We start from the raw sequence: 12,282 nt of genomic DNA, 5'->3' as shown, positions 1-12,282 counted from the left end.
TAGGTTCCTAGGGTTTGATTTCTCTGCCTGGATCCTGGTTGTTCTTAGTTCTTTACACATATTAACATTCTAATCTATGTAACAGTTCTGTGAGGTAGACACTCTTATTTCCCCATTTTAGAAATGAAAACCAAAGGTAAACAGAGATTAAGTTGCTTATTCTAAGTCCAGCAGAAAGTGGTGGCCTGAGCCTAAACTCTTGAACACTGAATCATGTTGCCTGTCATTAAAACAGTCATTCACCCTTGATTTCAAGCATTTCCAACTGAAGAATTCTTCCCTGAACTCTGAGCTCAGGGTCATTGGCATCGTGCCAAATGTCTCTGGTGATGCTTCTATTTTTAGGAGGGCAAGTAGCCAAAGGTCTGCTTGTGATATCATCCAGGAACCTCTGAGTTCCCTTTTGCTTTCTCTAATTTATTTATTTTCTCCTCCCTCCACTGATTCTACAGGCCACCTCCCAGGGTCACTCACTGAGTTGTCTTGATCCCATCACTCAGAGCACTCAGTGTATCCAGAGGTTGCCTCCTGTTCTCGTTTTGCTCCCTGCCTCATTTCTGCCCTTTGCCAGTTCCAGTGGTGCATAAGCACAGGGCAGAAATTCATCACATAGGAACACATGGGTTTTTTTCTAATGATGAATTGAACACTTCCCAGAAGAGCTCTACCATCTTTCCCAGCATAACTTTTTCATAAATACATCCTGGCTCTCTACTTAGGATTCTATGAATATACTATCTAATTTTATGTTTATTATAAATAGTTATATATTAACTCTATTTTTTCCTTATTGTGCTCTTTGTTTGAAGTGTCCTTTCCTTCATTTTTTTCCTGGTGAAATCACATTCATCTAGAAAGGCAAGATCTAGCTTAAATGTTACCTATTCTATTAATCCTTCACGACTCCCTGCCCTCCCTCTACACCTAACCCCTACCTAAATGGAATAAATCACCTCCTACCTTTTGGTTCCGTATCATCCTGTTCACCCCTCTAACCCATTCTCAGTGTGTACATGTCTATCTCGCAACTAAACTTGACAGTAGAGAGCATATCTTTGAGTTTGTGTTTCCTGTCACCTAATACACGTTCAGCAAAATTTTGAGTTGAATCAGAGCAAGCAGTTTTGTTGACATCTGCTTAGCAGACTTGTCAATGACAGGTAAACAATATTTAGTGAATGTTAAGCAGGCTAAACTATCTTTGTTATAGATTTTGGTTTTTGTTCTTTTAACTTAATATGTTATAAAATAGACACATGGTGATTTTTATGATGAATAATTTGTATCCTAGATGCTAGGTTCTAACGCAAAATTGTGTGTGTTCATGTGTGTGTATGAGAGAGAGAGAGACAATGGAAACATTTACTTAGACATCTTTTTTTCCCTTGTAAAATCACAACCACTTCACAATGTTATTTTGAGAAAACATGACTGAATGGTAGCAGAATATTATTTTGTAAGTATAACCAAATTCTGTGAAATATTCAGTGGTGGAGGATAGATATTACTGGATCAGCAGTAGGTTATAAGTTGGTTTATTTCTAATGGGAAATATTTAATGTAGAAAAAGTATGTTTTGGTGGTAGGGAGAACTAACCAACATGTATAATCTTAGTTTATGTACACATGGCTGGGGTATTATGTGTATAACTTACCAAAAAATGGTTACTTAGTTATGTGGGTATTATAAGGGCCATTTGCAAAGAGTTCAATAGTTTATCAAAGGGCTAATATGAATTAGTTAATCATTAAAAATTTTGCAATTTTCAGACTAACATGTTCCACTTTGAATGGTTGATTAAGTTGGTCATTTCCCAGAGTTTAGCACCTAGATAAATGGATTCATTGCAGTACCCACAAACAGTACAATAAATAGATTTTTGTTGTGGTTGATCATCCAGTGTAATCCAGAGAGCATGATAAAGGAGTAAAGCTGTCAGAGTAACCGTTCCATATTGTTCTCTAGCTTTCAGTTCAGTTCAGTCGCTCAGTCATGTCCAACTCTGCGACCCCATGGACTGCAGCATGCCAGGCTTCCCTGTCCATCACCAACTCCCAAAGTTTGCTCAAACTCATGTCCATCGAGTCAGTGATGCCATCCAACCACCTCATCCTCTGTCATGCCCTCCTGGCATGTCCTCCTGGCTTCAATCTTTCCCAGCATCAGGGTCTTTTCCAACGAGTCCATTCTTCACATTAGGTGGCCAAAGTATTGGAGTTTCAGCATCAGTCCTTCCAATGAATATTCAGGACTGATTTCCTTTAGGATTTACAGGTTGGATCTCTTTGCAGTCCAAGGGATTCTCAAGTGTCTTCCCCAACACCACAGTTTAAAAGCATCAATTCTTTGGCGCTCAGCTTTCTTTATCATCCAACTCTCACATCCATACATGACTACTGGAAAAACCATAACTTTGACTAGAAGGACCTTTGTTGGCAAAGTAGCTTTAGGCATGTAAATATCAGTGTTCCATCTCATGCTTTTTATGGCTTATATCATGGCCACTGAGCCAATTCTTTTCCTTTTTAAATTTTTCAACCTGGTTATTTATCTTAACATGATCTTTTTTTCTGCCATTAATTTATGTTAAGGTGAAAAGTTTAGACCCACAGTGCCTGGTAAAAAGCATACAAGTGATTTGGCTAGATGTACAGCAAGAGTACTAAAGAAAAATATCTTGTAACTGGTGAAAATGAAAGTTTTCATTGGCTAGAAGCAAGAGAGTACGCAAAGGAAATGTATGAGAGGCCAGATTGTAAATTCAGCAGAGTTTTAGACATGGTGGAAGCCCTTTGAAATCTCAAAGGGCAATTTAAACACTGCTAGTGCTAGGAAGAAGTAAGTATCAATTATACAAACAGGAGCTACACTGACTATTATCAGTGCATCACGGGACTTTAGGACATCTGAAGAGAATGGAACAACAGCCAGGAAGCAGGAATGCAAAATGCATCTCTATACAAATATGGCATAACCAGGCATACATAGAAATACAAATATACACACACATATAAAGTTACATTGGGTTTTTGTTAAAAGAAGACCACACTATGCACATTATTTTGTAATGTGTTTTCCTCTCAGCAATGTATCATTTAAAGCACTTTCTTAGAATATAGATGTAACTCACTTGACTTTCAACAAATGTACCAAGACAATTCAGTAGGGAAAGAGTAGTCTTTTCAACAAATAGACAACTGTATATATACAAGCAAAAGAACTAACTTGGATCACTTTCTTACATCACAAAAAGAAGTTAGTGGCTCATGGACCTAAATGTAAGAGATAAAAATATATAACTATTTGAAGAAAACATGGGGATGAATCTCCATGGCATGGAGTTAGTTAAAACCTTCTTAGATATGATCAAAATCATGAATGACAAAAGAAAAAGAGACAAATTGCACTTCACCAAAATTTAAGACTTTTGTGCTTCAAAGAACCCATCAGTAACGTGAAAAGATAAACCAGAATGGGAAAAAATATTTGCATATCATATATCTGACAAGGAACTTATATCCAGAATAAGTAAAACATGCTTGCCACTCAACAATAAAATGACAGATGACCCGGTTAAAAGTGGACAAAGGGGTATCTGAAGAGATATCACTCCAAAGAATACATAAAATGGCCAGTAAGCACATGGAAAGTTGCTCAATGTCATTAACCGTTTGAAGACTGCGTATCAAAATCACAATGAGATACCACTTCACATCCACTAGGTCGGCTGTAATCAAGAAGACAGGTAATAGCAAGTGTCGGTGAGGATGTGGAGAATCTGGAACATGAAACAGCCATAGGTATACATATATCCCCTCCCTTTTGAACCTCCTTCCCATCTTCCTCCCCATCCCACCCTTCTAGGTTGATACAGAGCCCCTGTTTGAGTTTCCTGAGCCATACAGCAAATTCCCATTGGCTATCTATTTTACATATGGTAATGTAAGTTTCCATGCTACTCTTTCAATACATCTCACCGTCTCCTCCCCTTTACCCATAAGTCTATTCTCTATGTCTGTTTCTCTATTGCTGCCCTGTAAATAAATTCTTCAGAACCATTTTTCTAGATTCCATATATGTGCATTAGAATGTGATATTTATCTTTCTCTTTCTTACTCACTTCACTCTGTATAATAGGTTCTAGGCTCATTCACCTCATCAGAACTGACTCAAATGCATTCCTTTTTATGGCTGAGTAATATTCTATTGTGTATATGTACCACAGCTTCTTTATCCATTCATCTGGCAGTGGGTATCTAGGTTGCTTCCATGTTCTAGCTATTGTAAAGAGTGCTGCAATGAACAACGGGATACATGTGTCTTTTTCAACCCTGGTTTCCTCAGGGTATACACCTAGGAGTGGAATTGCTGGGTCATATGGTGGGTTTTTTCCTAGTTTTTTAAGGAATCTCCATATTGTTTTCCATAGCGGCTGTGTCAATTTACATTCCCACCAACAGTGCAAGAGCATTCCCTTTTCTCCACACCCTCTCCAGCATTAATTGTTTGTAGACTTTTTGATGATGGCCATTCTGACCAGTGTGAGGTGATATCTCATTGTGGTTTTGATTTCCATTTCAACATTGCTAATGAGCAATGTTGAGCATCTTTTCATGTGTTTGTTAGCCATCTGTGTGTCTTTGGAGAAATGTCTGTTTAGGTCTTTTTCCCACTTTTTGATTGGGTTGTTTGTTTTTCTGGTATTGAGTTGTATGAGCTGCTTGTATATTTTGGAAATTAATCCTTTGTCAGTTGTTTCATTTGCTATTATTTTATCCAATTCTGAGGGTTGTCTTTTCACCTTGCTTATAGTTTCCTTTGCTGTACAAAAGCTTTAAAGTTTAATCTGGTCCCACTTGTTTACTTTTGTTTTTATTTCCATTACTCGAGGAGGTGGGTCATAGAGGATCTTGCTTTGATTTATGTCATCGAGTGTTCTGCCTATGTTTTCCTCTAAGAGTTTTATAGTTTCTGGTGTTACATTTAGGTCTTTAATCCATTTTGTGTTTATCTTTGTTTATGCTGTTAGGAAGTGTTCTAATTTCATTCTTTTACATGTAGCTGTCCAGTTTTCCAGCACCATTTATTGAAGAGGCTGTCTTTGCCCCATTGTATATTCTTGCTCCTTTGTCAAAAATAATGTACCCATAGGCGCATGGGTTTATTTCTGGGCTTTCTATCTTGTTCCATTAGTCTATATGTCTGTTTTTGTGCCAGTACCATACTGTCTTGATGACTGTAGCTTTTTAGTATAATCTGAAGTCAGGAAGGTTGATTCCTCCAGCTCCATTTTTCTTTCTCAAGACTGCTTGGGCTATTTGGGGTCTTTTGTGTTTCCATTTGAATTGTGAAATTTTTTGTTATAGTTCTGTGGAAAATGCCATTGGTAATTTGATAGGGATTGCATTTAATCTGTAGATTACATTTGGTAGTATAGTCATTTTCACAATATTGATTCTTCCTACCCAGGAGCATGGAATATCTCTCCATCTGTTTATGTCATCTTTGATTTTTTCAGCAGTGTCTTATAATTTTCTATATATGGTTCTTTTTCCTCCTTAGGTAAGTTTATCCCTAGATATTTAATTCTTTTTGTTGTAATGGTGAATGGGATTGATTCCTTAATTTTTCTTTTTGATTTTTCATTTTTAGTATATAGAAATGTGACTTATTTCTGTGTATTGATTTTGTATCATGCAACTTTGCTAAATTCACTGATTAGCTCTAGTAATTTTCTGATACTATCTTTAGGGTTTTCTATGTACAGTATCATGTCATCTGCAAACAGTGAGAGCTTTACTTCTTTTCTGATCTGGATTCATTTTCTTTCTTTTTCTTCTCTGATTGCTGTAGCTAGGACATCCAGAACTATGTTGTCTAATAGTGGGGAGAGTGGACACCCTTGTCTTGTTCCTGATCTTAGGGGAAATGCTTTCAGTTTTCCACCATTGAGAATAATGTTTGCTGTAGACTTATCATATATGGCCTTTACTATGTTGAGGTAGATTACTTCTGTGCCCATTATTTGAAGAGTTTTAATCATAAATGGGTGCTGAATTTTGTCAAAGGATTTTTCTGCATCTATTGAGATTATCATATGGTTTTTATATTTCAATTTGTTAATATGGTGTATCACATTGATTGATTTGCATATAATGAAGAATCCTTGCATCCCTGGAATAAACCCAACTTGATCATGTTGTATGAGCTTTATCATATGTTGCTGAATTCTGTTTGCTAAAATTTTGTTGAGGATTTTTGCATCTGTGTTCATCAGTGATATTGGTCTTTGGTTTTCATTTTTTGTGTTGTCTTTGTCTGGTTTTGGTATCAGGGTGATGGTGGCCTCATAGAATGAGTTTGGGAGAGTTCCTTCCTCTGCAAATTTTTGAAAGAGTTTTAGAAGGATAGGCGTTAGCTCATCTCTAAATGTTTGATAGAATTCTCCTGTGAAGCCATTTGGTCCTGGACTTTTGTTTTTTTGGAGAGTTTTGATCACAGGTTCAATTTCAGTGCTTGTAACTGGGTTGTTCATAATTTCTATTTCTTCCTGGTTGAGTCTTGGAAGAGTGAACTTTTCTAAGAGTCTGTCCATTTCTTCCAGGTTATCCATTTTATTGCCACATAGTTGTTCATAGTAGTCTCTTATAATCCTTTGTATTTCTGCATTGTCTGTTGTAACCTCTTCTTTTTCATTTCTAATTTTTTTGATTAGATTCTTCTTTCTTTTTCTTGATGAGTCTGGCTAAAGTTTGTCAATTTTGTTTATCTTCTCAAAGAACCAGATTTTAGGTTTATTAATCTTTACTATTTTTACTTCATTTCTTTTTCATTTATTTCTACTTGGATCTTTATGATTTCTTTCCTTCTACTAATTTTGGGGGGTTTTTGTTCTTTTTTTTTTTTTCCCAGTTGTTCTAAGTGTAACGTTAGGCTGTTTATTCTGTTTTTCTTGTTTCTTGAGGTAGGATTGTATTGCTAGAAACTTCCCTCTTAGGACTGCTTTTGCTGCATCCCATAGGTTTTGCGTTGTTGTGTTTTCATTGTCATTTGTTTCTAAATTTTTTTTTATTTCCCTTTTGATTTCTTCAGTAAACTGTTGGTTATTTAGAAACGTGTTGTTTAATCTCCATGTGTTTATGTTTCTTACAGTTTTTTCTTGTAATTGATATCTAGTCTCATAGCATTGTGGTCACAGAAGATGCTTGATATGATTTCAATTTTCTTAAATTTACTGAGGTTTGATTTGTGACCTAAGATGTGGTCTATCCTGGAGAATGTTCCATGTGCACTTCAGAAGAAGGTGTATTCTTCTGCATTTGGATGGAATGTCCTGAAGGTATCAATGAGATCCATCTCATCTAATGTATCATTTAAGACTTGTGTTTCCTTATTAATTTTCTGTTTTGATGATCTGTCCATTGGTGTGAGTGAGGTGTTAAAGTCTCCTACTATTATTGTGTTACTGTCACAATAAAAGTTTCTCCTTTTATGTCTGTTAGTGTTTGTCTTATGTATTGAGGTGCTCCTATGTTGGGTGCATAGATATTTACAATTGCTATGTCTTCCTCTTGGATTGATCCCTTGATCATTATGTAATGTCCTTCCTCATCTCTTGTAATCTTTATTTTAAGGTCTATTTTTTCTGATATGAGGATTGCTACTCCAGCTTTCTTTTGCTTCCCATTTTCCTGGAATATATTTTTCCATCCTCTCAACATGGAAAAGGAAATAGTGAACCAAGTCCAAGAGGCACAAAGAGTCCTGCACAAGATCAACCCAAGGAGAATGGGTTTCTTATAGACAGCATATATATGGGTCTTGTTTTTGTATTCATTCAGCCAGTCTGTGTCTTTTGGTTAGAGCATTTAATCCATTTACATTTAAAGTAATTATTGATATATATGTTCCTATTGCCATTTTCTTAACTGTTTGGGGTTGATTTCATAGATCTTTTTTCTTCTCTTGTATTTCTTGACTATATAAGTCCCTTTAAAATTTGTTGTAAAGCTGGTTTGGTGGTACTGAATTCCCTTAACTTTTACTTGTCTGAAATGCTTTTTATTTCTCCATCAGTTTTGAATGAGATCCTTGCTGAGTACAGTAATCTTGGTTGTAGATTTTTCCCTTTCAGTACTTTAAATATATCCTGCCATTCCCTTCTGGCCTGCAGAGTTTCTGCTGCAAGATCAGCTGGTAAGCATATGGGGTTTCCCTTGTATGTTACTTGTTGCTTCTCCCTTGCTGCTTTTAATATTCTTTCTTTGTGCTTAGTCTTTGTTAGTTTGATTAGTATGTGTCTTGGCGTGTTTCTCCTTGGGTTGATCCTGTGCAGGACTCTTTGTGCCTCTTGGACTTGGTTCACTATTTCCTTTTCCATGTTGGGGAAATTTTCAGCTATAATCTCTTCAAAAATTTTCTCATACCCTTTCTTTTTCTCTTCTTCTGGGACTCCTATAATTCGAATGTTGGTGTGTTTGATATTGTCCCAGATATCTCTGGGACTATCCTCAGTTCTTTTCATTCTTTTTACTTTATTCTGATCTCCAGAGGTTGTTTCTACCATTTTACCTTCCAGCTCACTGACTCGTTCTTCTGTTTCAGATATTCTGCTGTTGATTCCTTCTAGAGTATTTTTAATTTCAGTAATTGTGTTGTTTGTCTCTGCTTGTTTATTCTTTAATTCTTCTAGGTCTTTGTTAATTGCTTCTTTCATTTTCTCCATTTTGCTTTCAAGGTTTTTGATCATCTTTACTATCATTATTCTGAATTCTTTTTCAGGTAGTTTCCTATTTCCTCTTCATTTATTTGGACTTCTCTGTTTCTAGTTTGTTCCTTCATTTGTGTAGTATTTCTCTGCTTTCTTATTATTTTTTTTTAACTTATTGTGTTTGAGGTCTCCTTTTCTCATGCTTCAAGGTTGAATCCTTTCTTCCTTTTGGTTTCTACCCTATAAGGTTGTGGTTTGTGTAAGCTTCTTACAGGGTGAGATTTGTGCTGAGTTTTTGATTGTTTGTTTGTTTTTCCTTTGATGGGCAAGGCCGAGTGAGGTGGTAATCCTGTCTGCTGATGATTGGGTTTGTATTTTTGTTTTGTTTGTTGTTTAGATGAGGCGTCCTGCACAGAGTGGTTGGGTGATGCCAGGTCTTGCATTCCAGTGGTTTCCTTTGTGTGAGTTCTCACTATTTGATACCCCCTAGGGTTAGTTCTCTGGTAGTTTAGGGTCTTGGAGTCAGTGATCCCACTCCAAAGGCTCAGGGCTTGATCTCTGGTCAGAAACGAAGATTCCACAAGTGGTTTGTTATGGCATTTAAGTGAGGTTAAAACAAATATCCAAAAACGAGAAATCAAAGGTGAACCCCAGACAAATGGCAGTTACAAAATCAGGCAAATAATAAAATAATGGAATATACATATATACATATACACCCATGAGCAAAGTCAAAACAATCCAACAAAAATAAAGTACAATAGATTGACCCAGTGAACAAAGGAAATCAAAAATTATATTTACCAGTTAAGAACAAAACTAACTAAAGCAAAAACTGGAAAACAAACCTAAAAGCAAGGTGCCAAGTCAGGAAGAAAGCAGTGAAAACAAAACTAACAACTACGTTGAGAGGGAAGGAAAGAAAGAATAGATATGCAAAGTTAAATAGAGGTAGATGAAGAAGATTTATATATATTAAAGATTAACTCCAAGGGGGAAAGAGCAGCAGGACAGGCAAACAAAGGAATAAATGTAGAAAAAAAATAATAAGTTTAAAAACATTAAAAGTTAAAATTATAAAAAAGGGAAAAGATTAAAAAAGGGGGGGTGGGTGGGAAGGAAAGCTCCACAGAACTGCAAAAGCCAAATGTAGATGCAGAGGTTTATAACAACATTAAAAAGTGTGACTGAATATACACATATACATATACACCCATGAGCAAAATCAAAACAGTCCAACAAAAATAAAGTACAATAGATTGACCCAGTGAACAAAGGAAACCCAAAATTATATCTACCAGAATGAAACTAACTAAAGTACAATCTGGAAAACAAAACTAAAGCAAAGTGCCAATTGGGGAATAAAGCAATGAAAATAAAACCAACAAATATGTTGAAAGGGAAGGAAAGAAAGAAAGAATAGCTATGCAAGGTTAAATAGAGGTAGATGAAGAAGATTTATATACATTAAAGATTAACTGCAAGGGGAAAAGAACAATAGGAAAGGCAAACAGGAATAAATGTAGAAGAAAATATAATAGGTTTAAGAAAGTAAAATAATAAAATTATAAAAAATAGAAAAAAAAAAACAGAAGAAGAAAGAGAAAAGGAAAAAAGGAAAACTCCACGTAACTGCAAAGGCCCAATGTAGAGGCAGAGGTTTATACAACAATAAAAATTGTGACTGAATATACACCCATAAGCAAAATCAAAACAGTTCAACAAAAATAAAGTACAATAGATTGACCTGGCAAACAAAGGGAACCAAAAATTATGTCTACCAGAACAAAACTAACTAAAGCACAAACTGGAAAACAAAACTAAAACAAGGTGCCAATTGGGGTATAAAGCAATGAAAATAAAACTAACAAATATGTTGAGAGGAAAGGAAAGAAAGAAAAGAAAACAGATATGCAAAGTTAAATAGAGGAAGATAAAGAAGATTTATATACATTAAAGATTAACTGCAAGGGGCAAAGAACAGTAGGAAAAGCAAACAAGGAATAAATGTAGAAAAAATAATAATAGGTTTAAAAAATTAAATATTAAAATTAAAAAAAAAAAAAAAACCTCCCAGAACTGCAAAAGCCCAACATAGAGTCAGAGGTTTATAACAATAATAAAAAATGTGACAGAAAAAAAAAGAAAGGTAAAAAGAAGGCCAAAAGCTTAGTTAGGTTTCATAGTGCCAATAAAATCAACAACTACAACTGGGTGGGGGAAGGGAAAAAAAGAAAACAAAAATCCAAAAGAATCTACAGAACAAGTCAAAACATAAGAATAATAAATGTTTTTCTTGAGTCACTGCTGTCAGAGTCCTTTCCCTTGCTGGGAGTCACAGTCCACTTAACCTCCCTAGGATGCCCTCTAACACTTTGTACCTGCTGTGGGGGCAGCTGAGATTCTAATCTGCTCCTACTCCTCTGTGTTCTTGCCTTCAAAGTCCACAGCTATCAGAACTAGTGTGTTTTCTTTTGTGGGAGCTCTCAATGACTTTTTATATATTCCACAGACATGGAGTCTGCCTAGTTGATTGCGTGGATTTAATCTGCAGCTTGTACAGCTGACGGGAAGTCTTTGAATCTTCTTCCTTAGTCACACTGCCCCTGGGTTTCTAGTGTGGCTTTATTTCCTCTTGTGGATATGGGTCATCCACTGGGGTTTGCTCCTGAGGCTGCCCTGGAGGACTTGGGTTTGCCCTATGAGGGCCAGGTGTAGAGGTGGTGCAACCGCTTGAGTCGCAGGTGTTCTGGCAGCACCAGGTACTCGCAGGAGCTGGTGACTAGGACAGCAGGAAATATAGTGCTCTAGAAGGGTATGGCAACCAGCATGGCCAATACGCTCCAGTATTCTTGCCTGCAGAACACCCCTTCTTGACAGAGAAGCCTGGCAGGCCACAGTCCACAGGGTCGCAAAGAGTCAGACACAACCGAAGCGACCCTGTGCACACAGACGCAAGACTTTTTTTGCCTGTGGCAGCTCTGCCCCAGTGAGAGTTGAGCGTGAAGGTAGCGCAGCTGCTTGGCTTGCGGGGACCCTAGCAGCACAAGTGTGCAGGGACATGGACTGCCTCTGCCAAAGAAGTTATGGCCCTATCAGAGTCTTTTTTTGAGCCTCTTGTAGCTGGCGCTCAGAGGCCTCTTTGGCCAGTCTTTATCTGTAGCTCCGCCCATTCAGGCACTTAGAAGGCTTCCTTGCTTGGGGTCCTTCTCTGTTGTTCAGCACATCAGGCACATAGAGGGGCCCCCCTGGCTGGGGTCCTACTCTGTAGTTCAGTGCCTTGGGCATTTGATGAGCCAGCCTTTCTATTGTTCAGCTGCCAATGCTGGCCTGTGGGGGGAGAGAGGCTATGATGATGGCTCCACCCCCTACGCGTGACTCAGCAGTATTGCCTTGCTTCCATGTCTGCCCGGCTTTCCTCCACAGGCATTTCTCACCACAGTCTCCTCCGTCACATCCCCTCGATCTGTCTCTCCACAGTCAACGGCAGCCCTCGCCCTGGGATTGCTCCACAACCCCTAAACTCCAGTTCCCAGCCACTGCGCCATCTGGGGTAAGTATGGCTGCGGCA

The 12,282-nt window shown here is 37.4% G+C and overlaps 1 long non-coding RNA gene across 1 annotated transcript in view; it reads left to right on the top strand.

Moving 5' to 3' along the window:
* Positions 1 to 12,282, top strand: part of LOC145518030 (uncharacterized) — a 357,466-nt gene that overhangs the window by 157,962 nt on the left and 187,222 nt on the right. Inside the window, exon 3 of the long non-coding RNA XR_014062529.1 lies at positions 12,138 to 12,264. This is a non-coding gene — a long non-coding RNA (uncharacterized LOC145518030). The remainder of the gene's footprint in view (positions 1 to 12,137; positions 12,265 to 12,282) is intronic.

Source organism: Giraffa tippelskirchi, chromosome 8 (assembly GCF_054371585.1).
Source record: "Giraffa tippelskirchi isolate mGirTip1 chromosome 8, T2T-mGirTip1v1.2.pri, whole genome shotgun sequence".
Classification (NCBI taxonomy): domain Eukaryota; kingdom Metazoa; phylum Chordata; class Mammalia; order Artiodactyla; family Giraffidae; genus Giraffa; species Giraffa tippelskirchi.
This window is presented reverse-complemented; position numbering and strand designations above follow the sequence as displayed.